Raw genomic sequence first — 26,585 nt, forward strand, 5'->3', positions numbered from 1 at the left:
GTTCCCAATATATAATTCTATGATATCCTCGACGCGCTATGTATCTTTGGGAAATACACTCCTGGAAATTGAAATAAGAACACCGTGAATTCATTGTCCCAGGAAGGGGAAACTTTATTGACACATTCCTGGGGTCAGATACATCACATGATCACACTGACAGCACCACAGGCACATAGACACAGGCAACAGAGCATGCACAATGTCGGCACTAGTACAGTGTATATCCACCTTTCGCAGCAATGCAGGCTGCTATTCTCCCATGGAGACGACCGTAGAGATGCTGGATGTAGTCCTGTGGAACGGCTTGCCATGCCATTTCCACCTGGCGCCTCAGTTGGACCAGCGTTCGTGCTGGACGTGCAGACCGCGTGAGACGACGCTTCATCCAGTCCCAAACATGCTCAATGGGGGACAGATCCGGAGATCTTGCTGGCCAGGGTAGTTGACTTACACCTTCTAGAGCACGTTGGGTGGCACGGGATACATGCGGACATGCATTGTCCTGTTGGAACAGCAAGTTCCCTTGCCGGTCTAGGAATGGTAGAACGATGGGTTCGATGACGGTTTGGATGTACCGTGCACTATTCAGTGTCCCCTCGACGATCACCAGTGGTGTACGGCCAGTGTAGGAGATCGCTCCCCACACCATGATGCCGGGTGTGGGCCCTGTGTGCCTCGGTCGTATGCAGTCCTGATTGTGGCGCTCACCTGCACGGCGCCAAACACGCATACGACCATCATTGGCACCAAGGCAGAAGCGACTCTCATCGCTGAAGACGACACGTCTCCATTCGTCCCTCCATTCACGCCTGTCGCGACACCACTGGAGGCGGGCTGCACGATGTTGGGGCGTGAGCGGAAGACGGCATAACGGTGTGCGGGACCGTAGCCCGGCTTCATGGAGACGGTTGCGAATGGTCCTCGCCGATACCCCAGGAGCAACAGTGTCCCTAATTTGCTGGGAAGTGGCGGTGCGGTCCCCTACGGCACTGCGTAGGATCCTACGGTCTTGGCGTGCATCCGTGCGTCGCTGCGGTCCGGTCCCAGGTCGACGGGCACGTGCACCTTCCGCCGACCACTGGCGACAACATCGATGTACTGTGGAGACCTCACGTGTTGAGCAATTCGGCGGTACGTCCACCCGGCCTCCCGCATGCCCACTATACGCCCTCGCTCAAAGTCCGTCAACTGCACATACGGTTCACGTCCACGCTGTCGCGGCATGCTACCAGAGTTAAAGACTGCGATGGAGCTCCGTATGCCACGGCAGACTGGCTGACACTGACGGCGGCTGTGCACAAATGCTGCGCAGCTAGCGCCATTCGACGGCCAACACCGCGGTTCCTGGTGTGTCCGCTGTGCCGTGCGTGTGATCATTGCTTGTACAGCCCTCTCGCAGTGTCCGGAGCAAGTATGGTGGGTCTGACACACCGGGGTCAATGTGTTCTTTTTTCCATTTCCAGGAGTGTATGTTTGGACCCGGGGATCCTTCATATTTATTATTGGTGCTCGGTAAATCAAACTCTGACCACTGTGCACCGTCTTCTTCGTCTGATTCAGCCGAATCAGTTGGCAACTGTAGCGTTCGCCGAATTCTTCTTGGTCGTCAAGACATCCGCGCATTCAACGTAAATAATCCTATTGTCTCTTTCGTCCGCCATGATGAAAGGGCACAAGTACCCATAAAAACAAAAAAACTTGTTGTGGTGTGTAACTTATTGTTAACTGTGGTGTGCATGGTGTAAGACCTCCAGTACACGCACCATCAGATTATTTGACTTGTCGCTCTAACGAAGTAGGCGAGTGTCAGCAATATGTCTCGTGGTCTTATCGTGGCGTGTTTATCTTCTGCCGTTAGGTCAGACGATAGAAATGCCACTTGCACGCTTAGAGTAGCAGATTGACGGTGACCAACTTGAAACAGAACTTAATTAATATCCACACACATTTATTAAAATAATAACAAGCATAAAAATTACTTAACTTGGATCTGGATGCTATTTACAACTGACAATCTGAAGTTCCTTTGGTATTGCTACGTTAATCTTATTCTCACATATATCTCTGATACTTGACAAAAGTGTCTATACATTTATCTTCATGGCTATGTACAGGAATATGGTAATCTTATTAGGCGCAGACTGAAACTTGACTACAGAATGGTGCAGACAAATGCACACTGACTAATCGGAGGTCTATACACTCGTTATAATACCTCGCGCGTTCATGTATCACTGCGCGAGCGTGATCCGCGAGGAGAAAAGGTTCTACGTTAGCAGCAATCTCACTGGCTGCATTACATATTAATACGCGGATCGGCGGAAGCCGAATTTGGTCCGTCTTTATGGCAGCGCCATCTCGTAGTGCGGAGACGGACGAGCGCTGCGCCTGCGCTGTTGTGCTTAGCGGGGCGCGCTCTAGTGGGAAAGTGGTGTACGCGCTGACTACGCGGAACTATGTACACAACATTATCTAAACAAAACACAAACAGAATGCAAAAGATGCTGAAGTGCTGTAGCCGGCTACTGCGCGATACTATGCTCACGACACCACTGTGGTGTCGCCGGCCACTGAGCGGTACTATGCAGACGACAGCACTATGGTGTCGCTGGCCGTTGACCGCCATATCGCGCACGACACCACTGTGGTGTCGCCGGACGGCATAGTGTTAAGAAACTAACGTCAGTGGACGTTTTGGATTCTGCTGTTAGTAGCTAGAAGTGTATTATTACAGAGAACCACGGGCGTCACAAATACTTGATTCGCGCAGCAGTTTCACGACCATTGAGTTACAATATTTTGACAGCGCTGACTACTGGCCCTGGTGAAATGTCAGAAGCATCCCGACATTCGCAGCGGATGGGTACGAGTTCCTGCGCTGGTGTGGCGTGGACGATGGCAGAGCGCTGACAGCGTCAGAGTGATGGAGAAGCGAGCCGGCACCGTGTTTACCTCTGCCGGCCACGCCCACTGCACGGCCGCAATTAAACTCGGCTGGTGGATTATGGTAATGCCGCCGGCCATCACCGCCAATCGATGACTCTCCCCACCCACCACCCCCCACTCCCCGGCGCGCTACGCCACCACCTGCCACCGTACACTACTTTGCATTCGCAAGGCTTCCGGAGAGTAAACATGCCCACCAATCACATTGGGCACTGCAAGCCTACTGGATACTTTTGAGCGCAGCAAGACCCAGATTATACGGGATAATGTGGGCCACAGAGTGAACGGATAACCGAAGAACACGCTTAATCCAAAATACACATGCTTTTTTTACCGGAAAATGCCATTTACTCTAATTACAAAACATGCTACATGTCACAGTTGAAAGCCCACTGCGTCACTTACGTATTAAACACATGAAACGGTTGTAAAGTATCGATCTTCATCTGGTAAAGAAAGGGCAAGGCTAACGTACAGACAAGAATTTGGCAGCGGAATAATTTGCGATGATAGGGTCTCCGAATTTAACTGAAGATGAGATGGTACCATCGGAAAAAAATTTTAGGGATTTCCAACGGTGAGGCATAACGCAGATGCACAATAATGTATTATAAACGAAAATATTCGTTCCAACTATAGCAGAATACCTCAAAATTTTTGTTTTCTTCGAAAATTCGCAAACCATCTAGTCCACACCCGGATACAGGAAAGTTTGCTGTAATTTCTAAAGTGGCAGCCAGAGATTCCGTTAATTCGATTAGAAAAACTTCTAAACATTACCAAATATTTGCTCCTATCAGCCTGGTAAAATCATCGTAGGGGAGTGAGGGGCTTGTTGTAACAGGGGTAAGTAGTAACAGGCTCTTTTCACTAGGATCTTAAACCTTATCAGCATATTTCTTTGACTCGATTTGACGTATAAACCGCGCCGCATCATGTTGCCATAGCCGGTGTCCCGCCGGCCGGCGCAGTGAGCGGAAGTGAGCACGCGCTTCACTTTTGCCGGGTAATATAAAATTGTACTGTCGTAACATTTTGGTTTGCGTTATTACTATCGACTAACAGCAAACTTTCTATATCTTAGCCGGCCGGTGTGGCCGAGCGTTTCTAGGCGCTTCAGCCTGGAACCGCGCGACTGCTACGGTCGCACGTTCGAATCCTGCCTCGGGCATGGATGTGTGTGATGTCCTTAGGTTAGTTAGGTTTAAGTAGTTCTAAGTTCTAGGGAACTGATGACCTCAGATGTTAAGTCCCATAGTGCTCTGAGTCATTTGAACCATCTATATCTTATTTACATTCAAATTCATCCATCTCTGATAATGTGTAACAGTTTTTCAGATTGCTAAATTGTTTAAATAGTTATCTTGGTAAATGTTAAAAATCATACCATGAGGTTTAGTTGTAACAAAATCCCGGGGCTTGTTGTAACGTGTTGCAACATGCACCACGTTATGATGTAGATACCCACTTATTTTTTTTTTCTTACTTCTAGAATGAGGGTGTATAAAAGAAAGTCAGGGCGGGCAACACAAAGCCAAGAAGTCTACGAGTTAGCGGCAGCTGAAGTTGTAGAAAAAAAAAAAGGATTATGTCACGTCTCTGTTTATAGATACATAAAGAAAAAGAAGAATATTGAATCTTTAAGAGTTGGTTATGTTAAGCCTAGACAAGTATTTTCTGCAGAAGAAGAGGGTAAGATGGCTTCCTACCTACTAAAGCGCGCCGAAATATATTTTGGACAACTTCCTATAGAAGTAAGGAAACTAGCTTACCAGTACGGTGTGCAGCTTAATATTAAAAACATTCCTCCTTCTTGGCATCAAAATAACATGGCTCGTACTGACTGGCTCCAAACTTTTATGCGCAGAAATCCACAGTTATCTTTAAGGACAGAAGAAGCGACGTCTTTAAGTCGAGCGACGTCGTTCGATAAGACTAACGTTAATTCATTCTTTGCAATATTTCAACGACTTCTCCAAAAATATCAGTTTAATGCTTCTCGAATATGAAACATTGATGAAACAATGTTTGTCGTTACTACTTGCCCCGACAGACGTTACAACTTGCCCCAAGCACGAGGTAAGTTGTAACACCGCACTTCTTCTAGCAAATAATTGATTGTAAAATAATGACCAATAGTTACGGTATTAGTTTTACTTGATATGGTAGAGGAAGAGCTGCAGCATCCATTCATCTTTATTTATTAGCAATTTCATCAATGGATCTCAAGATATATTAGTTTTCATGAAAACTGTTACAACAAGCCCCTCCCTCCCCTACCAAAGCTTTGCAAAGTTTTTTTTAAATTTTGTTTACTTTCTTTTGCGAAGCATAATGATTTCACTCGACTAACACACCTCTATCAGTCCATCTTTATGCAGGATGGTTGAGGGACTTCGGTCGTTTAATACACTGACGAGCGAAAACATGATCGCCTGCTTAATAGTTTCTTGCCCGTCTTTGGAACGAAATACCTCACTGATTTTGTGTATCAGGGATCCCACAGTTTCTTGGCAGGTTTGCGCAGGAATGTGGTATTAGACGTCTACGCACAGATCTTGTCATTCGTGGAAATAACAGGCCGCTGATCTGCGTAAGCGGTGATGGTGCCGAATAGCGACACAGATGGGTTACATAGAACTTATGTCAGGCGTATTCGGTCGCTGAGATATCGGTGCGAGTTCACTATAGCGCTCCTCAAAATACCGTAGCACGGTTGCGGCTCCAAGATAGGGACAATTATACTACTGAAAGATGACATCGCCGTTGTGGAAGACTTCAGGCGCGAGGGATGCAGGTGGTTCGTAGCTGTCAGCGTCTCTGCGATTACTACCACAAATCCCATAAGCGCAGCAGAATGTCTCCAATAGCATACTATTGCTCCCACCAGCCTGCGTCTGTCGCACGCTACATGTTTCTAGCCGCTGTTCACCTGAATGATGTATGCGGTGTAAGTGGGCTGCTTCTATGTTGGCAGCGCTGTGTAGCACTTTGCATTGGACCTCTGACTGCGCTTTCTTTGTAAAGAGACTCTGTGGCTGGTTTGACTCGTTGTTGAAAGTTAATCGCTAGTAGTGTTGGCCAGTTGGAAGTTAGTTGCCAGCAGTGACCGAAGTACTGTTGGGCAGTCGGAGGTGAACAGCCAGCAGTGATGGATGTTAGACGTGAGAAGTTAGCATTAATGGAGGGTAGAGGTCTGAAGTTTTAGCGTAGGCTAACGAACTGTACATGTTCGACTTGGAGATTGAATATTATTCATGTTTATATACCTTTGTACTAGACGTCAATGACGAATTATATTCGTGTTTGAAATGGACGTAATATTATCAAGGTAAAAAATACATTATTTGGCTTGCAACAAAATCTTTCCTTTGCTAACCACATGCCTATTAGTAGTTAGTGGCTTTAGTAGTTAGAATCTTTTATTTAGCTGGCACTATTGACGCTCGCTGTATTGCAGTAGTTCGCGTAAAGAAGATTTTTGTGAGGTAAGTGCTTAAAGAAATGTATAGGTAATTGCTAAAATTTCTTTTTAGTCAGAACCATTCTTCTGAATTAATCATTTGAAGTCAGGGTGTATTTTTTTTTATTTTATTTTATTTTTTTTTTTTTTTTTTGAGCTGTCAGACTGCGGTGCGCTATAGTATTGTGGGCAGTGTTGACATGATGAGAAAAATTAGTGAGAAAGTAGGCTCAGTACGTTCAGTTTTCCTCAGCTGTTTCAGAATCAAATAACGTAGAAGTTTCATCTTCTCAGTCATTCTGGAATTTAAGTAGAGACACACTCATTTAAATAAAGAAGTTTCAGCGGAAACTACCAGCGACATAGAGTAGCAGAAATGTAATTCACCCGAAGAGCTGACACGTTTCCATTGATCGATGGTCGAATCCCGAAGGTTCCGTGCACACTGCAATCGTAATTGACGATGTCGTTGGGCTAACATGTGAACACTTAGGTATGCTCTGCTCCGAAGCCACATGTTCAGCAATGTAAAATGAATGGTGTGCTCCGAAACACTTGTGCGTGCACGAGCACTGTGCTCTTTCGGCAGAGATGCCGCAGATCACCATCTACCCTACTTTACAGAGCAGAGAAGCCACCGAACACCACGTTCTGAGAAAAGTCGAGGACGTCCAAGCATTTAGCGCCTAGTGGTAGTTGCACTATCCTTCTACCTCTTTCCGTTGATGCTCACGACAGTAGCACGTGTACATTCGACCAACTTCGCCGTTTTCGAGATACTCGTGCATAGGCTCTGCGTAATAATAATCTTCCCACTGTTAAAGTCGTTTATTTCAATGAATTTTCCCATTTGCAGCCTGTAAGAAACTTTTAGTTAAACTATAAATATTGTTGTGTTTAGGAAAATTTAATCTTCTGGGAGTTAATATTTAAAATTGTTGTGTTTAGGATTAGTCACTTTTTGATGTTGACGAGAGCGTTATCCTGACAACTGTTTCTGTTTTTTTTTTCTTTTGTCACATTGAAAACTATGTAAAAGCGTGTATTTTTGTGCTAATATTCCGACATTAAACATGTCATTTCAACTTACACAGTTGTCTTCAATCCGAGAATAAGTAAACCAAAAATATTGCAACTTACACTGTGTACAATGGTATAATGGTTAGTATTAGCACTATGTCACTATGCCTCCCGTACGCAGAAGACAGGTTTTGAATACATGGTGAAAAGTATTTAAACCGACAAACTCTGGGAGGTTGTAGGAGACATGAAAACAAATATTTTTCTCTGAAGTCATTTTTTCCTAAGAGGAGTATTTAAACCGGTAGAGGAAGATTTCTCTGGTGGAAAATTAATTAAACCAACAAACACTTTTCAATTTTTTATGACCAAGAGACAACAACTAGGTAGCAGATACGGCCCAATTAATCAGTCTCCAACAACACCGACCCACACATTAACGAAGAACTGCACTTGACGAGCGCTAGTAACTGCGGCATATGGGCTATCCTCACTCCAAACATGCGAATTGTGCATGTTGAAGACTCCATCACCCCCGAACGTTGCTTCATCGGTAAACAACACAGAGGATGGAAATGTATGCATTTCACACTGTTCCAGATTCCACTGCGAAAACTGTGCTCTGGGTGGATAATCAACTGGTTCCATGTTGTGGACACGTTGTAAGTGAAATGAACGTAACAATTGCTCTCGAAGGACTGTTCTTACATTCGTATGATTCGTCCCCATGTTACGTGCGATTGCACGAGTGCTGATTGAAGGATGCCGCTCCACATGCTGCAAGACAGCTTCCTCAACTTGCAGCGTTCTTACCGTGCGACGGCGTCCCTGTCCAGGTAATCTGCAAAATGACCCAGTCTCATGCAGACGTTGGTACACAGCAGCAAAGGTCGTATGATGTGGGATACGGCGATTAGGATATTGTTGTTGATAAACCCGCTGTGGAGCTCGTCCGTTGTGGTGCGCTACGTAGTACGCACCAACCATATCAGTGTACTCACTCCAGGTATATAGCACCATTCGTAAACAGAGACAATGCACTACTACACTGGTGGACAGCAGTTGCCTACAACTGAATAGCGTAATACGCTCCCTAACAACTGAAGAGCGGAATACGGCCTCCACCGGTTTAAATAATCCTCATAGGATAAAATGACATTAGGGAAAAATATTTGTTTTGATGTCCCCTACAACCTCCCAGAGTTTTCGGTTTAAATACTTTTCACCCTGTATAGGCAGCTTAAGTAACGGATTGGTTGCTTGGGAACAGTATATCGGGATATTGTGACGAATGCAGCATGCAAAACAAAGAAAGATGGCCAGCAGTGGGGTCGCAGATGGGGACGCGTGCGTCGCAGGGAGCAGAGACGAGGGTGCCGGAGTGCTCCAGTCCCGCGATGGAAGTTACGGAGGGAGGACGCAGCCACAAACTACGTCGTTCATCAACCGAGGCACAGATTTCTTTCCATTACACGACGGACGGCGCTCTGTCGGCGGAAGGCGGCAATTGGCAGGCCTGCGGGCAGGCAGCAGAGGAGCGGAGCCAGCGCTTCCGTCGGAGCGGCCGGAAATTGCGCAAGTAAAGCACTCGAGAGAGAGAAATAAACGCTACAGCGGGCCAGGTGCGCTCCATTTACATGCAAATTGGAGTTCGCTGATCGCTGTCTGGCGGTGCGTGAGAATGCGGTGAAGGGGGGGGGGGGGGGTTGAGTTTGCGGCTGGCGGGGAGGTCGTGGGAGGGAGTACGCAGCGGGATCGCTCGCTGCACAGCAGATACGTCCACGACAGCGGCATTCATCGCCACCACTTGTTATCTACTTGCTTCTGAGACTGGCAACTCGAATTGTTCGATTATTTTTCGGTAACAAGAGTACGATGAAAAGTGTCCGACAATACATTGGTTATTACACTACTGGCCCTTAAAATTGCTACACCAAGAAGAAATGCGCATCATAAACGGGTATTCATTGGCAAAATGTATTATAAACTAACATATGATTACATTTTCACGCAAATTGGGTGCATAAATCCTGAGAAATCAGTACCCACAACAACCACCTCTGGCCGTAATAACGGCCTTTATACGCCTGGGCATTGAGTCAAACAGAGCTTGGATGGCGTGTACAGGTACAGCTGCCCATGCAGCTTCAACACGATACCACAGTTCATCAAGAGTAGTGACTGGCGCATTGTGACGACCCAGCTGCTCGGCCACTATTGACCAGTCGTTTTCAATTGGTGAGAGATCTGGAGAATGTGGTGCCCAGGGCAGCAGTCGAATATTTTATCTATCCAGGAAGGCCCGTACAGGACCTGCAACATGCGGTCGTGCATTATCCTGCTGAAATGTAGGGTTTCGCAAGGATCGAATGAAGGGTAGAGCCACGAGTCGTAACACATCTGAAATGTAACATCCACTGTTCAAAGTGCCGTCAATGCGAACAAGAGGTGACCGACACATGTAACCAACGGCACCCCATACCATCACGCCGAGTGATACGCCAGTATGGCGATGACGAATACACGCTTCCAATGTGCGTTCGCCGCGATGTCGCCAGACACGGTTGCGACCATCATGATGCTGTAAACAGAACCTGATTCATCCGAAAATACGACGTATTGCCATTCGTCGTCGAGTACACCATCACAGGCGCTCCCTTCGGTGATGCAGCGTCAAGGGTAACAGCAGCCATGGTCTCTGAGCTGATAGTCCATGCTGCTGCAAACGTCGTCGAACTGTTCGTGCAGATGATTGTTGCCTTGCAAACGTCCCCACGTGTTGACTCAGGGATCGAGACGTGGCTGCTCGATCCGTTACAGGCATGCGGATAAGATGCCTGTCATCTCAACTGCTAGTGATATGAGGCCGTTGGGATCCACCACGGCGTTCCGTATTACCCTCCTGAACCCACCGATTCCATATTATGCTAACAATCATTGTATCTCGAACAACGCGAGCAGCAATGTCGCCATACGATAAACTGCAATCGCGATAGGCTACAATCCGACCTTTATCAAAGTCGGAAACGTGATGGACGTATTTCTCCTTCTTACACGAGGCATCACAACAACGTTTCACCAGGCAACGCCGGTCAACTGCTGTTTGTGTATGACAAATGGGATGTAACCTTTCCTCATGTCAGCACGTTGTATGTGTCGCCACCGGCGCCAACCTTGTGTGAATGCTCTGGAAAGCTAATCATTTGTATATCACAGCATTTTCTTCCTGTCGGTTAAATTTCGCGTCGGTAGCACGTCATCTTCGTGGTGTAGCAATTTTAATGGCCAGTAGTGTATATACTGCACAGCAAAGAAACCGGTACACCTGCCTAATGTCGTGTATGGCCCCCGCGAGCCCGCAGAAGTGCCGCAACATGACGTGGCATGGACTCGACTAATGTCTAAAGTAGTGCTGGAGCGAATTACTATCCTGCAGGGCCGTAAAAGTATGAGGGGATGGAGATATCTTCTGAACAGCACGTTGCAAGGCTTGCCAGATATGCTCAATAATGTTTATGTCTGAAGAGTTCGGTGGCTAGCGGAATTCTTTAAGCTCAGAAGAGTGTCCCTGGAGCCACTCTGTAGCAATTTTGGATGTGTAGGGTGTCGCTTTGTCCCGCTGGAATTGCTCAGGTCCGTCGGAATGCACAATGGACATGAATGGATGTATGTGATCAGACAGGATGCTTACGAACGTGTCACCTGTAAGAGTTGTATCTACGCGTACAAGGGATGTAACTGCCACGCCCCACACCGTTACAGAGCCTCCGCCAGCCTGAACAGTCCCCTGCTGACAAGGGGTCATTCAAGAGGCGGCCGTTGTGGCAAAGCGGTTCTAGACGCTTCAGTCCGGAACCGCGATGCTGCTACGGTCCCAGGTTCGAATCCTGCCTCGGGCATGGATGTCTGTGATGTCCTTAGGTTAGTTAGGTTTATATAGTTCTAAGTCTAGGGGACTGATGACCTCAGATCTTAAGTCCCAGAGTGCTCAGAGCCATTTGAACCAATTTGGATTCAAGAGGTTGTCTCCACACCAGTGCACGTCCATCCGCTCGATACAATTTGCAACGAGACTCTTCCGACCTGGCAACATGTTTCCAGTCACCAACAGTCCAAAGTCGATGTTGACGGGCCAAGGCGAGGCGTAAAGCTTTGTGTCGTGCAGTCATCAAGGGTACAAGAATGGGCCTTCGGCTCGGAAAGCCGATACAGATGATGTTTCGTTGAACGGTTCGCACGCTGACACTTGCAGATGACCCAGCATTGAAATCTGAAGCAATTTACGGAAGGGTTGCACTTCTGTTACGTTGAACGATTCTTTTCAGTTGTCGTTTCTCCCCTTCTTGCAGGGTATTTTTCCGGGCAGAGCGATATTGGAGATGTGATTTTTATCGGATTCCTGACACCCACGGTACACTCGTAAAATGGCCGTACCGGAAAATCCCCATTACTTAGTTACCTCGGAGAAGATGTGTCACATCGCTCGAACGTTAGGCCGGCCGGTGTGGCCGGGTGGTTCTAGGCACTTAGGTCTGGAACCGCACGATCACTACGGTCTCAGGTTAAAATCCTGCCTCGGGCATGGATGTGTGTGATGTTCTTAGGTTCGTTGGGTCTAAGTGGTCTTAAGTTCTAGGACACTGTAGACCTCAGATGTTAAATCCGTTTACGCTCAGAGGCATTTGAACGTTAACTACAACACCACGTTCATAAAACTGAAATAGTGATAACCTGCTATTATATCAGCAGTAACCGATCTAAAAACTGCGCGAGACACGTGTTGTCTTACATAGGCGTTGCCGACCGCAGATCTGTATTCTGCCTGTTTACACATCTCTGTATTTGAATACGCATGCCTATACCAGTTTCTTTGACCCTTCAGTGTAGAACATTCATGTTGGTGATATTACTCTCTGATTTTACGAGTCTCCAATGTTTAAATGTCCTTGTCGCTCTCTTTTTGTCGGTGTCTGCCCATTGCACACAATGGGCAAACGTGAGGTTGAGGTAGTTTACAGACATCTTTCGCCTCGTGAGGATCGCAAAGGTGTCCCTAATACTATAGAGTTTCACAACATAAGTGGCCCGTCACTACTACCGCTGTCCGCACTTCCAGACAATGAGGATGGAGCCAAAGCTTTGTTGGCCAAAAGTATGTGACGTCGATCCTAAAGTGTCTCAGATTCTCACTCATTTCCGATGGAACGCAATAATTAGAGTACTGTTGGTTTTTTTCCCCCTCGCCGTGTCTGAGGAGTCGCCTATTACTCGTATTTTGTTAACGTGTTACCTCACTTGCTTCTCTTCTGCCAGTGTATGCCCCATACCCCAGCGAGTGAGATGAGGAATCCATAGACACCTTTACAAATGAACGCACTTCATAAGCCGGGATCGCAGTGTAGACATTTTTTACTGTTCCAAGATGACCGGTTTCAGCGGTCTTGTACTGCCATCATCTGATCTTATGGAACTTGTTAGGAATCTGCCTTGCTACATTACATGAAGTCAAAGCATAAAAGGCACTCACCACATATACGTGTCTTGATAAAATGGTTCAAATGGCTCTGAGCACTATGGGACTTAACATCTGAGGTCATCATTCCCCTAGAACGTAGAACTACTTAAACCTAACTAACCTAAGTACATCACACACATCCATGCCCGAGGCAGGATTCGAACCTGCGACCGTAGTGGTCACGCGGTTCCAGACTGTAGCGCCTAGAACCGCTCGGCCACCCCGGCCGTCTGTCTTGATAAAAATCCAGTTGATAAAATGCAGGAGTATCAGATGATGGCAGCTTGAGACTGTTGAAACTGGTCATACAGGAACAATAAAAGTGTCTACATTGCGATCGCGGCGTACAAACTGTATTCATTTCCAGTCATACCTACCGCCCCAGAGCACAGAAAGTGCACCTTATGCAGCATTATAGTATTTGAGAGTTGTAGCATCGCGTTTTAGTACCTGAATAGTGTAAATTCGCGTAGTCGTTTGTCTACTGTTTTGTTTTGAACGGCCAGTGTCGGTTGGTCGCAGTTAGTGTGCTCCCTGCCGCCGTTGGATAAGCAGCTGAGCAGCAAGTCGTATACTCCTAGCTCACTCATTTGTTACATAGTTTACCTCTTAATTTCTTTGCGTGTTTTTGGTTCTTGCATTGTTTAATTCATAAATTTCGGGCGTATTATAGTATTTGAGAGTGTAGCATCGTGTTTTAGTACCTGAATAGTGTAATTTCGCTTAGTCTCCTTCCGCCGCCGAGCAGTGTCAGCAGTGCGCAAGTAGCAGCATTACTGCATTTACTAGGCAATCTTGTATTTTAATAACCGTTTAAATTTTGTCGATTTGTTTGCGCTCTCTGTAGATTAGTTCAGACGTTCTTAGCAAAACAGTTTTTAGCATGGATAGGGACTGCAACTGCTGTGTTCGGATGCAGGCTGAGTTGGCATCCCTTCGCTCCCAGCTTCAGGCAGTGTTGGCTTCGGTCACACAGCTTGAGGCTGTTGCCAATGGGCATCACTGTGGGGGTCGGGATGGGGGTTTGTCGGGGACGGCCAGCTCGTCCCACGCATCCCCTGATCGGACTACGACTGTGGTTGCTCGGGATACTGCCCGCATTGAGGCTGATCCCTCACCTGTGGTAGAGTGGGAGGTCGTTTCAAGGTGTGGCAGGGGGCGAAAGACATTCCGGAGGGCTGAACGGAAAGCCTCTCCAGTTTGTCTGACGAACCGGTTTCAGGCTCTGTCTCAGGCTGATACTGATCTTCGGCCTGACATGGCTGCTTGTCCTGTTCCAGAGGTTGCCCCTCAGTCTGCAAGATCCGGGCAGTCGCAGAGGGTGGGCTTACTGGTAGTTGGGAGCTCCAACGTCAGGCGCGTAATGGGGCCCCTTAGGGAAATGGCAGCAAGAGAGGGGAAGAAAACCAATGTGCACTCCGTGTGCATACCGGGGGGAGTCATTCCAGATGTGGAAAGGGTCCTTCCGGATGCCATGAAGAGTACAGGGTGCACCCATCTGCAGGTGGTCGCTCATGTCGGCACCAATGATGTGTGTCGCTATGGATCGGAGGAAATCCTCTCTGGCTTCCGGCGGCTATCTGATTTGGTGAAGACTGCCAGTCTAGCTAGCGGGATGAAAGCAGAGCTCACCATCTGCAGCATCGTCGACAGGACTGACTGCGGACATTTGGTACAGAGCCGAGTGGAGGGTCTGAATCAGAGGCTGAGACGGTTCTGTGACCGTGTGGGCTGCAGATTCCTCGACTTGCGCCATAGGGTGGTGGGGTTTCGGGTTCCGCTGGATAGGTCAGGAGTCCACTACACACAACAAGCGGCTACACGGGTAGCAGGGGTTGTGTGGCGTGGGCTGGGCGGTTTTTTAGGTTAGATGGCCTTGGGCAAGTACAGAAAGGGCAACAGCCTCAACGGGTGCGGGGCAAAGTCAGGACATGCGGGGACCAAGCAGCAATCGGTATTGTAATTGTCAACTGTCGAAGCTGCGTTGGTAAAGTACCGGAACTTCAAGCGCTGATAGAAAGCACCGAAGCTGAAATCGTTATAGGTACAGAAAGCTGGCTTAAGCCAGAGATAAATTCTGCCGAAATTTTTACAAAGGTACACACGGTGTTTAGAAAGGATAGATTGCATGCAACCGGTGGTGGAGTGTTCATCGCAGTTAGTAGCAGTTTATCCTGTAGTGAAGTAGAAGTGGATAGTTCCTGTGAATTATTATGGGTGGAGGTTACACTAAACAACCGAACTAGGTTAATAATTGGCTCCTTTTACCGACCTCCCGACTCAGCAGCATTAGTGGCAGAACAACTGAGAGAAAATTTGGAATACATTTCACATAAATTTTCTCAGCATGTTATAGTCTTAGGTGGAGATTTCAATTTACCAGATATAGACTGGGACACTCAGATGTTTAGGACGGGTGGTAGGGACAGAGCATCGAGTGACATTATACTGAGTGCACTATCCGAAAATTACCTCGAGCAATTAAACAGAGAACCGACTCGTGGAGATAACATCTTGGACCTACTGATAACAAACAGACCCGAACTTTTCGAATCTGTATGTACAGAACAGGGAATCAGTGATCATAAGGCCGTTGCAGCATCCCTGAATATGGAAGTTAATAGGAATATAAAAAAAGGGAGGAAGGTTTATCTGTTTAGCAAGAGTAATAGAAGGCAGATTTCAGACTACCTAACAGATCAAAACGAAAATTTCTGTTCCGACACTGACAATGTTGAGTGTTTATGGAAAAAGTTCAAGGCAATCGTAAAATGCGTTTTAGACAGGTACGTGCCGAGTAAAACTGTGAGGGACGGGAAAAACCCACCGTGGTACAACAACAAAGTTAGGAAACTACTGCGAAAGCAAAGAGAGCTCCACTGCAAGTTTAAACGCAGCCAAAACCTCTCAGACAAACTGAAGCTAAACGATGTCAAAGTTAGCGTAAGGAGGGCTATGCGTGAAGCGTTCATTGAATTCGAAAGTAAAATTCTATGTACCGACTTGACAGAAAATCCTAGGAAGTTCTGGTCTTACGTTAAATCAGTAAGTGGCTCGAAACAGCATATCCAGACACTACGGGATGATGATGGCATTGAAACAGAGGATGACACGCGTAAAGCTGAAATACTAAACACCTTTTTCCAAAGCTGTTTCACAGAGGAAGACCGCACTGCAGTTCCTTCTCTAAATCCTCGCACAAACGAAAAAATGGCTGACATCGAAATAAGTGTCCAAGGAATAGAAAAGCAACTGGAATCACTCAATAGAGGAAAGTCCACTGGACCTGACGGGATACCAATTCGATTCTACACAGAGTACTCGAAAGAACTTGCCCCCCTTCTAACAGCCGTGTACCGCAAGTCTCTAGAGGAACGGAGGGTTCCAAATGATTGGAAAAGAGCACAGATAGTCCCAGTCTTCAAGAAGGTTCGTCGAGCAGATGCGCAAAACTATAGACCTATATCTCTTACGTCGATCTCTTGTAGAATTTTAGAACATGTTTTTTGCTCGCGTATCATGTCATTTCTGGAAACCCAGAATCTACTATGTAGGAATCAACATGGATTCCGGAAACAGCGATCGTGTGAGACCCAACTCGCCTTATTTGTTCATGAGACCCAGAAAATATTAGATACAGGCTCCCAGGTAGATGCTATTTTTCTTGACTTCCGGAAGGCGTTCGATACAGTTCCGCACTGTCGCCTGATAAACAAAGTAAGAGCCTACGGAATATCAGACCAGCTGTGTGGCTGGATTGAAGAGTTTTTAGCAAACAGAACACAGCATGTTGTTATCAATGGAGAGACGTCTACAGACGTTAAAGTAACCTCTGGCGTGCCACAGGGGAGTGTTATGGGACCATTGCTTTTCACAATATATATAAATGACTTAGTAGATAGTGTCGGAAGTTCCATGCGGCTTTTCGCGGATGATGCTGTAGTATACAGAGAAGTTGCTGCATTAGAAAATTGTAGCGAAATACAGGAAGATCTGCAGCGGATAGGCACTTGGTGCAGGGAGTGGCAACTGACCCTTAACATAGACAAATGTAATATATTGCGAATACATAGAAAGAAGGATCCTTTATTGTATGATTATATGATAGCGGAACAAACACTGGTAGCAGTTACTTCTGTAAAATATCTGGGAGTATGCGTACGGAACGATTTGAAGTGGAATGATCATATAAAACTAATTGTTGGTAAGGCGGGTACCAGGTTGAGATTCATTGGGAGAGTGCTTAGAAAATGTAGTCCATCAACAAAGGAGGTGGCTTACAAAACACTCGTTCGACCTATACTTGAGTGTTGCTCATCAGTGTGGGATCCGTACCAGGTCGGGTTGACGGAGGAGATAGAGAAGATCCAAAGAAGAGCGGCGCGTTTCGTCACTGGGTTATTTGGTAACCGTGATAGCGTTACGGAGATGTTTAATAAACTCAAGTGGCAGACTCTGCAAGAGAGGCGCTCTGCATCGCGGTGTAGCTTGCTCGCCAGGTTTCGAGAGGGTGCGTTTCTGGATGAGGTATCGAATATATTGCTTCCCCCTACTTATACTTCCCGAGGAGATCACGAATGTAAAATTAGAGAGATTAGAGCGCGCACGGAGGCTTTCAGACAGTCGTTCTTCCCGCGAACCATACGCGACTGGAACAGGAAAGGGAGGTAATGACAGTGGCACGTAAAGTGCCCTCCGCCACACACCGTTGGGTGGCTTGCGGAGTATCAATGTAGATGTAGATGTAGATGATAATTATCGAACTACATGAAAAAAAACGTAAATTAGTTACAAACTACGGCGTGCACACACTTTGCTCAACGTGTAAACATCGCTACAAGTATTCAGATTTAGATTATGACACTTTCGATATACCTGCCATTCTTGGCGATGATGTGGCACAGACGTGTAGCGAAATTCTACATGACGCGCTGAAGTGTCGGAACATGGAGTCTGTCGATGTCCTCCTGAATGGCTGTTTTCAGCTCAGCAGTGGCTTGGGGGCTATTGGTGTACCCCCACAAAAAGGAGTAGTATGTGTCCAGATCCGGAGAATATGGCGGCCAATCGATGCAGTTGGGTACCCCAGAGCCAGAATGCGGTCCCAAAGTGCTCCTCCACGGCATCAAACACTCTCCTGGTTCGACGGGGTCGAGCTCAGTCTTGCATGAACCACATCTTGTCGAAATCAGGGTCACTTTGAGTAATGGGAATTAAATCCTCTTCCAAAACCATGTACCGTACTGTAGTCACCGTGCCATCAAGGAATATGGCACCGATTATTCTGTGACCGGGCACTGCACACCACGAAGTCACTCGTTGAGGGTGAAGAGACTTCTCGATCGCGAAATGCTGATTCTCAGTCCCCCAAATGCGTCAGTTTTGCTTATCGACGAACCCATCCAAATGAAAATGGGCTCCGTCGCTAAACCAAACCATACAGAACATACTACACTCATGCACATAAATTAAGGATAATTGCAGAATCTGGTGCCACACAACGTGGCACTACACAAAACTGGTTCTCATGTCATAGGCACATAGGGAATACACACGACACAGATCCATAAGTCCACGGTATTCGTGATAAGTTGAGAAATCGTCTTGAAACACATGTGCTGCAAAACGCCACTGTTTCCTGCGCGTGTGCCCCGACATCAGTATGGGATATGACCACCATGCACACGTACACAGGCCGCACAACGGTTGGCATACTCTGGATCAGGTGGTCGAGCAGCTGCTGGGCTATAGCCTCCCATTCTGGCACCAGTGCCTGTCGGAGCTTCTGAGGTGTCCCAAGGGTTTGAAGACGTGCAGTGATACGTCGATCGAGAGCATCCCAGACGTGCTCGATGGGGTTTAGGTCTGGAGAACAGGCAGGCCACTCCATTCACGTGATATCTTCTGTTTCAAGGTACTCCTCCACGATGGCAGCTCGGTGGGGCCGTGCGTTATCATCCATTAGGAGGAAGGAGGGACCCACTGCACCCCTGAAAAGGTGGACATACTGGTGCAAAATGACGTCCCGATACAGCTGACCTGTTACACTTCCTCTGTCAAAGAAATGCAGGGGTGTACGTGCACCTATCATAATGCCACCCCACGGCATCAAACCACGACCTCCATACAGGTCCCTTTCAAGGAAAAGGGTTGGTCTTTGGTTCCTGGTTCAAGCCAGATGAAAACCCGGCGAGAATCACTGTTCAGACTATACCTGTACTCGTCCGTAAACATAACCTGGGACCACTGTTCCAATGACCGTGTACTGTGTTATTGAAACCAGGCTTTAAGGACTCTCCTGTGGCCAGGGGTCAGTAGAATGAACCTTGCAGGTCTCCGGGCGAATAAACCATGTCTGTCCAGTCGTCTGTAGACTATGTGCCTAGAGACAACTGTTCCATTGCCTGCGGTAAGGTCCCGAGTAATGCTACTGCAGTACTCCACGGCCGTCTGCGGGTACTGATGGTGAGCTATCGCTCTTCTTGTGGTGTTTGTGGACGTCCTGTACTATAGCGCCTGGACAGGTTTTCTGTCTGCTGGAATCGTTGCCCTAATCTTGAGATCACACTTTGAGGCACACGGAGGACCCATGCTACGACCTGCTGTGTTTGACTAGCGCCCAGTCGCCCTAGTATTCTACCCCTCATAGCGTCATCAACGTACAGTCACCATTAGCACGCCTGAAAACGTCTGCACACTTACTCGCTGCGCCGTACTCTGACATGCACCAACACACCTCTGCGTATGTGGACTGCTGCCAGCGCCACCGTGCGACGACCAGAGGTCAAATACACCGCATGGCCATACCCAAAGGTGATTTAAACCCGCAAACCGCCCACCAGAGCGTTGTTTCACGATGTTTCAGCATTATCCTTAATTTATGAACATGAGTGTAATTCCCGTCATGTCCCGCGGCCAAATGTGCAGTTTGAACGTCCAGACGAAAACCGTTCAGAAGTTATGACGATTTTGTATCATACAGTTCAATAATTGTCACCCCGTAAGGCACCCTCAGGTCTTAGAATGGAGGCTTTCACGGCAGGTGTTGTCATCACTAAACATTTCCGGGCTGGGATGCCGTGGTCCGTACATAAGACTCTCCCCTGTCGTTTCGCCTTCGACTGCCGAAGGCATCCTCCGAGGACAATCGGCGAACTGCAACGAGAGTGCCGTATATATAGGCCATCCAGCGCCCTCTGGATGCCTTCCGCAGTCGAAGGCGAAACGTCAGGGGAGAGTCTTATGTACGGACCACGGCATCCCAGCCCGGAAATGTTAAGTGATGACCCACAGGTTTGTTCAAGAGCCTCGTCGCAGTCCCGAATGGTTGTGAGGCAACACCTCAAAAGAACGCTGTAATTTGCATCCTGTGGTGTCATGGACCTGCATAGACGGGGGAGGAAGGAGTGAGGAAGGAGGGGAGGGGTCGAAAGAGTCTCATATCGTGCTCGGAATGCTCGCTAGCGAGCCCGACAGTGGAGGCGGATTCCCCGCTGCGCGCCCGGCTTGCCGGAAGTTGTGCTTCCAGAGCACGGGCTGCGGCCGGAGCGCCGCAACCACTCGGCAGGGACCTCGCAGCCCGCAAATCACAGCCCGCAGCAGCAGCAGGAGCAGACCGCGCCGCACTGAGCACCACCCAGGAGGGCCTCGGCGCGGCGTTCCGATTTACGGTTCGGCCCGTAACTTGCGACGGCTCTCGCGGGAGGCGCGAAGTGGGTCGGCCGAGGAGGCCGTGCAGGCCCGGCGCACGTCGGCGCCAGAAGCGGCTGCGCGATATCTCTCCGGCCAGCCTGCTTGCGGCGCTACGGGACGGAAACGTCTCTATCCCCGTACTCAGAGTCCGTAACTGAAGTGAACCATTCGTCCATCCGCAGGAAAGTTTGATCGCTACTCGTGCTTTACGACATCTGTTTTGGGAATCGAGCTAAATTTCTTGGTTACTTTACTTTACATCTTTTACTGGTAAACATACCGGGTTATTATAATTAAACTTTCATTATTTAAAACGTTATAACACGAGAAGTAGTTGCCGTACGAGTACCAAACTTGGTACCATTAATGTCCAGAGTATAGGACGGATGATTTCCATGCATCACGGCGCCACCGTTCAGATCCAAGTATGGCCACCAGGTGTCGTGATCAGTCATGGTGATCCATAGTATCCCACACATGACGAGTCGCAGTGTACTTGTTGACGTGTCCATATGAGCTTGGACAAAATGAGCAGAACATTATTGGTGAAGCTCTGTTATCAAAGTCCGGCCGGCCGGAGTGGTCCAGCGGTTCTAGGCGCTACAGTCTGGAACCGCGTGACCGCTACGGTCGCAGGTTCGAATCCTGCCTCGAGCATCGATATGTGTGATGCCATTAGGTTAGTTAGGTTTAAGTAGTTCTACGTTCTAGGGGACTGATGACCTCAGAAGTTATGTCCCATAGTGCTCAGAGCCATTTGAACCGCATGTTATCAAAACAAGAGCAATGCTGCAGCTTTACTTCGAGAATACCGCCGGCTGAAAGGGTTACGAACAGGTCCTCTCTCTCCACCTGCTGAGCAGAGCATGATGAAGAAGTTCGAATCAACTGGAGAGCTGGGGAGTCGCTCCAGTAAGAGGCCGACCACCAGTTGCACTACAGGCGGTTGATGAAATCACTGTTGCTGTATCAGACAACGCTGCGCGCAATTCCCGTTCGTCAGGCAGTGCGCGTGCTAGTTGAACATCCCGTGGTCCACTGTGCAGAACGTGTCTCGAACCATTCTCAGATGGTATCCGTACGAGACACATATCGTACAGCGGCCTGCACCACAGGACGCACAACGACTTGTTGACTTCGCTCTCCACTTTCTCGCAAGGACTGAGGTTTTCAAGGGCTGCCCGGGACCAACCTACGGACAGACTAAGCTCATTTTTCTCTGGCGGTTGAAATGTCGTGCGACTAGGGACTCCCGTCGGGTAGACCGTTCGCCGAGTGCAAGTCTTTCAAATTGACGCCACTTCGGCGACTTGCGCGTCGATGGGGATGAAATTACGATGACTAGGACAACACAACACCCAGTCCCTGAGCGGAGAAAATCTCCGACCCAGCCGGGAATCGAATCCAGGCCCTTAGGATTAATATTCTGTCGCGCTACCTCTCAGCTAGTGGGGGTGGACTCTCTGGTGGTTGAGGTGGACAAACAGAATTGTCGAGTGTGGGGATCTTCACTTCCAGTCACTGTGCCTGAAGTTCCTGTGTATGGTGAACCCGTCATCGTATGGTGTGGCTTCGCGGCTACGTTCATGACTGGCCCATTCTTTTTTGAACAACCGGCCGGAGTGGCCGTGCGGTTCTAGGCGCTGCAGTCTGGAGCCGAGCGACGCCACGGTCGCAGGTTCGAATCCTGCCTCGGGCATGGAGGTGTGTGATGTCCTTAGGTCAGTTAGGTTTAATTACTTCTAAGTTCTAGGCGACTGATGACCTTAGAAGTTAAGTCGCATAGTGCTCACCCATTAGAACCATTTTTTGAACAGGTTGGCGCTCAGGGAGCAAAGACGTGCAGTACGACTGATCAGTGTCACTGCGACTTGCTTCACCAGCACGTCATACCCGCCCTACAGGAGAGAGACGCATTGAACTCAACAGTTTTCATGCAAGATGGGGCTCCACCGCACATCGCTCGTGAAGTTCACTTGGTTGTCCGAAACACATTTGGAAGCGATCGAATTATCAGCCGAACGTTTTCAAATGCTTGGCCGGCATGATCACCTGATCTCACTCCCTGTAATTTTTGGATGTGAGGCTAGCTGAAGGACAGGGTTTACCAGGGGAACATTGTCACATGTGCTGATCTGAAGCGCAAGGGAGGTAGCCAGCATACCTAAGGACATTTTTCGCTCAGCGCCAGGTCTGCACTGACATTCTTCAAGAGCCTGTGAGTGAGTTTCTGCAATGCTCTGGTATCCGTCAAAAGAAACTCAATGCTAGATCTCAGTTTGGAACGCACCTTCATTATTACTTATGCTATACTGAAGGCTGCGCATAGCACCGCCACCTATCAGATCTTCGTGATTGGTTGGTTTCGGGGAGTGGACCAAACAGCGAGATCATCGGCCCGTTGGATTAGGAAGGATGGGGAAGGAAGTCGGCCGTGCCCTTTCAAAGGAACCATCTTGGCATTTGCCTGAAGCGATTTGGCCAGCCGGAGAGGCCGTGCGGTTCTAGGCGCTTCAGTCTGGAACCGAGCGACCGCTACGGTCGCAGGTTCGAATCCTGCCTCGGGCATGGATGTGTGTGATGTCCTTGGGTTAGTTAGGTTTAATTAATTCTAAGTTCTAGGCGACTGATGACCTCAGAAGTTAAGTCGCATAGTGCTCAGAGCCATTTGAACCATTTTTTTGAAGCGATTTATGAAAATCACGGAAAACATAAATCAGGATGGCTGGGTGCGGGTTTGCTCGGTCGTCCTCCCGAATGCGATTCCAGTATGCTAACCACTACGCTACCTCACTCGGTATACTATAGAGGCTGAAACAGGAATGTTCTACGATGTTCCACAACATATTCTGTATTTTTGCAACAGAAAATTGGCTGAGAAAGAAAAATTGTCCCATTACTTATTGAACGTTCCTCGTATTTTCAGGGACAGTTATATTTTGTCCAACCTGTATTTGTTTCTGTGGAAACAAAGTTCGAACCTTTTTGTGCAACATTTTTGCTGTTGACTGTTGTACTGTTTTGATTTTGGTGGAGACTATCTGTGGAAGATGTAAAGCTCCTGCTGCAGGTGGTATATGAACAGTTAGGAGTGTACATTTCTCAGTCCAGTGGTGGGACCTCGGAATCTTTCTGAAAGAGGGTTAGATAGTTGTTGTTGTTGTTGTGGTCTTCAGTCCTGAGACTGGCTTGATGCAGCTCTCCATGCCACTCTATCCTGTGCAAGCTCCTTCATCTCCCAGTACGTACTGCAACCTACATCCTTCTGAATCTGCTTAGTGTATTCATCTCTTGGTCTCCCTCTGCGATTTTTACCCTCCACGCTGCCCTCCAATGCTAAATTTGTGATCCCTTGATGCCTCAGGACATGTCCTACCAACCGATCCCTTCTTTTCTCCTGATCATGACGTCCTCTTGAGTAGTCCCCGCCCGGAGATCCGAATGGGGGACTATTTTACCTCCGGAATATTTTACCCAAGAGGACGCCATCATCATTTAAAGCTGCATGCCCTCGGGAAAAATTACGGCTGTAGTTTCCCCTTGCTTTCAGCCGTTCGCAGTACCAGCACAGCAAGGCCGTTTTGGTTAATGTTACAAGGCCAAATCAGTCAATCATCCAGAGTACAGGACATTTATTATTGGTATAGGTGTAGTGACAATTTTAACCCTGTCTCGTAAGTCAAAACGACGCTAACGACCTTTATGTAGACTGATGTACAGATTGCAAGCCCGATGTGGAGGCAGACTGTATGAAGAGTACTAGATGTAGAAGGAAGGGAGGGGGGTGGGTGGGAAGAGAGGTAGTTTGAATCGAAAGACAGAAGTAAATAAACTTTGATTATATTCTGACCGTACGTTTTGCATGAGGGCTCTGCCAGGCCGGACTGTAGAGGAGCATGCCTGTCTGCCATGAAAATATGGGAATCGAAATGGGAGAGAAAGGTGGTTCACGATCGATTTAGCTGGTGGCTGGTCGGAGAGAGCAAGGCCGGAGGCACATGGTAAGAGCCCGCCTGCTTCGCCCGAAAGATACAGAACAAGAAAGTTTGCTCTGTACGATTGGCGCGCAAGAGAGCGATTTCGCTGGCCATTGCTGCTTACAACACAGGCAGTAACAGCAATATCTCACACGCCTCCATATTGGTTAGTCGTTGGAGTGGGTAATGTGTTCAGCAGACGGCTGAAGGCGTACCCTACCTATCTGCGGCTTTTACAAGACAGAACAGCTTCTTTCCTGAGGGTGTAACTTTTCTGTATAAGAGTAAATAGTAAGTTGTGAGTAGAATATTGTGAACTATAATTGTGCTAGTCTACCGAGCGAGTTGGCGCAGTGGTTACCACACTGGACTCGCCATTCGGGACAACGACGGTTCAAACCCACGCCCGGCCATCTTCATTTAGGTTTTCCGTGATTTCCCTAAATCACGTCAGGCAAATGACGAGATGGTTCCTTTGAAAGGGCACGGTCGATTTCCTACTCCATACTTCCCTAATCCGTTGGGACCAACTGCGCAAGACTGAACTGGTTTCTTATCTTTAACTTCATTTGTGTGTCTGTTGTAATCCTAAAACATTGCAAGTGGTGTAATTACGAAAACGCTGTATGATAAACTGCGTCGCCAAAACTATCTGAAACTGTATTTGAATTAACTTTTACCAAAATAATCGCAAGACCTAAAACTGTACATTAAATAAATTATCCTGTGGTGCTCAGTATTGTGCAGTTCAGTGAACAGTGCTACGGGGCGTGGCGTCGCAGTAAAAGACCTGCAGTTCCAACACTCAAAGCCAACAGAATAAAAACGCTACAAGATATTACCAAACTAATTTTTAAAGAATAAATAACCAAAACCTTTTCCTTAAAATGCCCTGTGAATTTGCGTAAGCAAACTGAATAAATGAAATTCTAAAAATTAAATAATACACACGAGAATGAAACACTGCAGTGGGAGAATGAGACAGTCTGCACAAGAAATAAAATCTGAACGAAACTTTACCTAAACTGAACCTGATATGAATTTAGATATGCGAGGCTTGACTGTAACGTAAAGCTGCCCCTCATAAAGTTTTATGGGTTACCTATGGCAACGGAAACTCGGTACGGTTCGAAAGTGATGAATATAAAAACACAGCGCAGCAGCAAACAAGCTAAAAGGAAAGGAAACCTTGCGCAGTGCAATATACGTACACGCAGCTATTCTAACCAGGTCATGTTTCAACTTTAGCCACTGTGTTCCACAGAGTGCGATGCGGCGACACACAATTAAAAAAATCCAAATTTTCGTGAGGTGACGGTGCGGAATACTGCATTCACTAAATGATGTAAAAAACACTAGAATTCAAAAACTATAATGAAACTCTAATTCCTTCCTTAACAATTACAATGATCTTTACAAAAGTTACTTCTTATTAAAAATTAGGTCTCAATAGTTAACCATTTATTTTCACCTTGCCAATGGAACACTATTTGTTTAGGACTTACCTACAATATTGGAATCCGCTGTTTTATTCTATGACATACCGCTTATTATCGGTGTTTTGTTCTGATAGACAACGAATTTGGGGTACAAAGTTCCGAGCTTTTCCTCCCTAAAGTTTTTGTTATGTGAATACAAACATTCTAATATTCTCATGTAAAATTTTTAACAATTTTTAAACGCCAGAGGTTGTTATTCCCTCTGGGTTTACTGTTATACAGATGTTTACCTGAAGATGTGAGTTTCAGTTCCACGAAACCAGTAGAGATCCAATAATAAAGCTGTTTATTAATACCCACAGTGACAACTCATAGCTGTGGTTGCTCTACCTACCTTTCCTAAACACAAAAATTACGCATGAGCAAGCAATGAAGCGACAACATTACCTGAAAATCTTCGCACTTACGGAATCAATCTTTATTATATCATATTTTCAGGAATCAACACCGTCTGCATCTTTACCTCTGTA

Source organism: Schistocerca piceifrons, chromosome 1 (genome assembly GCF_021461385.2).
Source record: "Schistocerca piceifrons isolate TAMUIC-IGC-003096 chromosome 1, iqSchPice1.1, whole genome shotgun sequence".
In the NCBI taxonomy this organism is placed as follows: Eukaryota; Metazoa; Arthropoda; class Insecta; order Orthoptera; family Acrididae; genus Schistocerca; species Schistocerca piceifrons.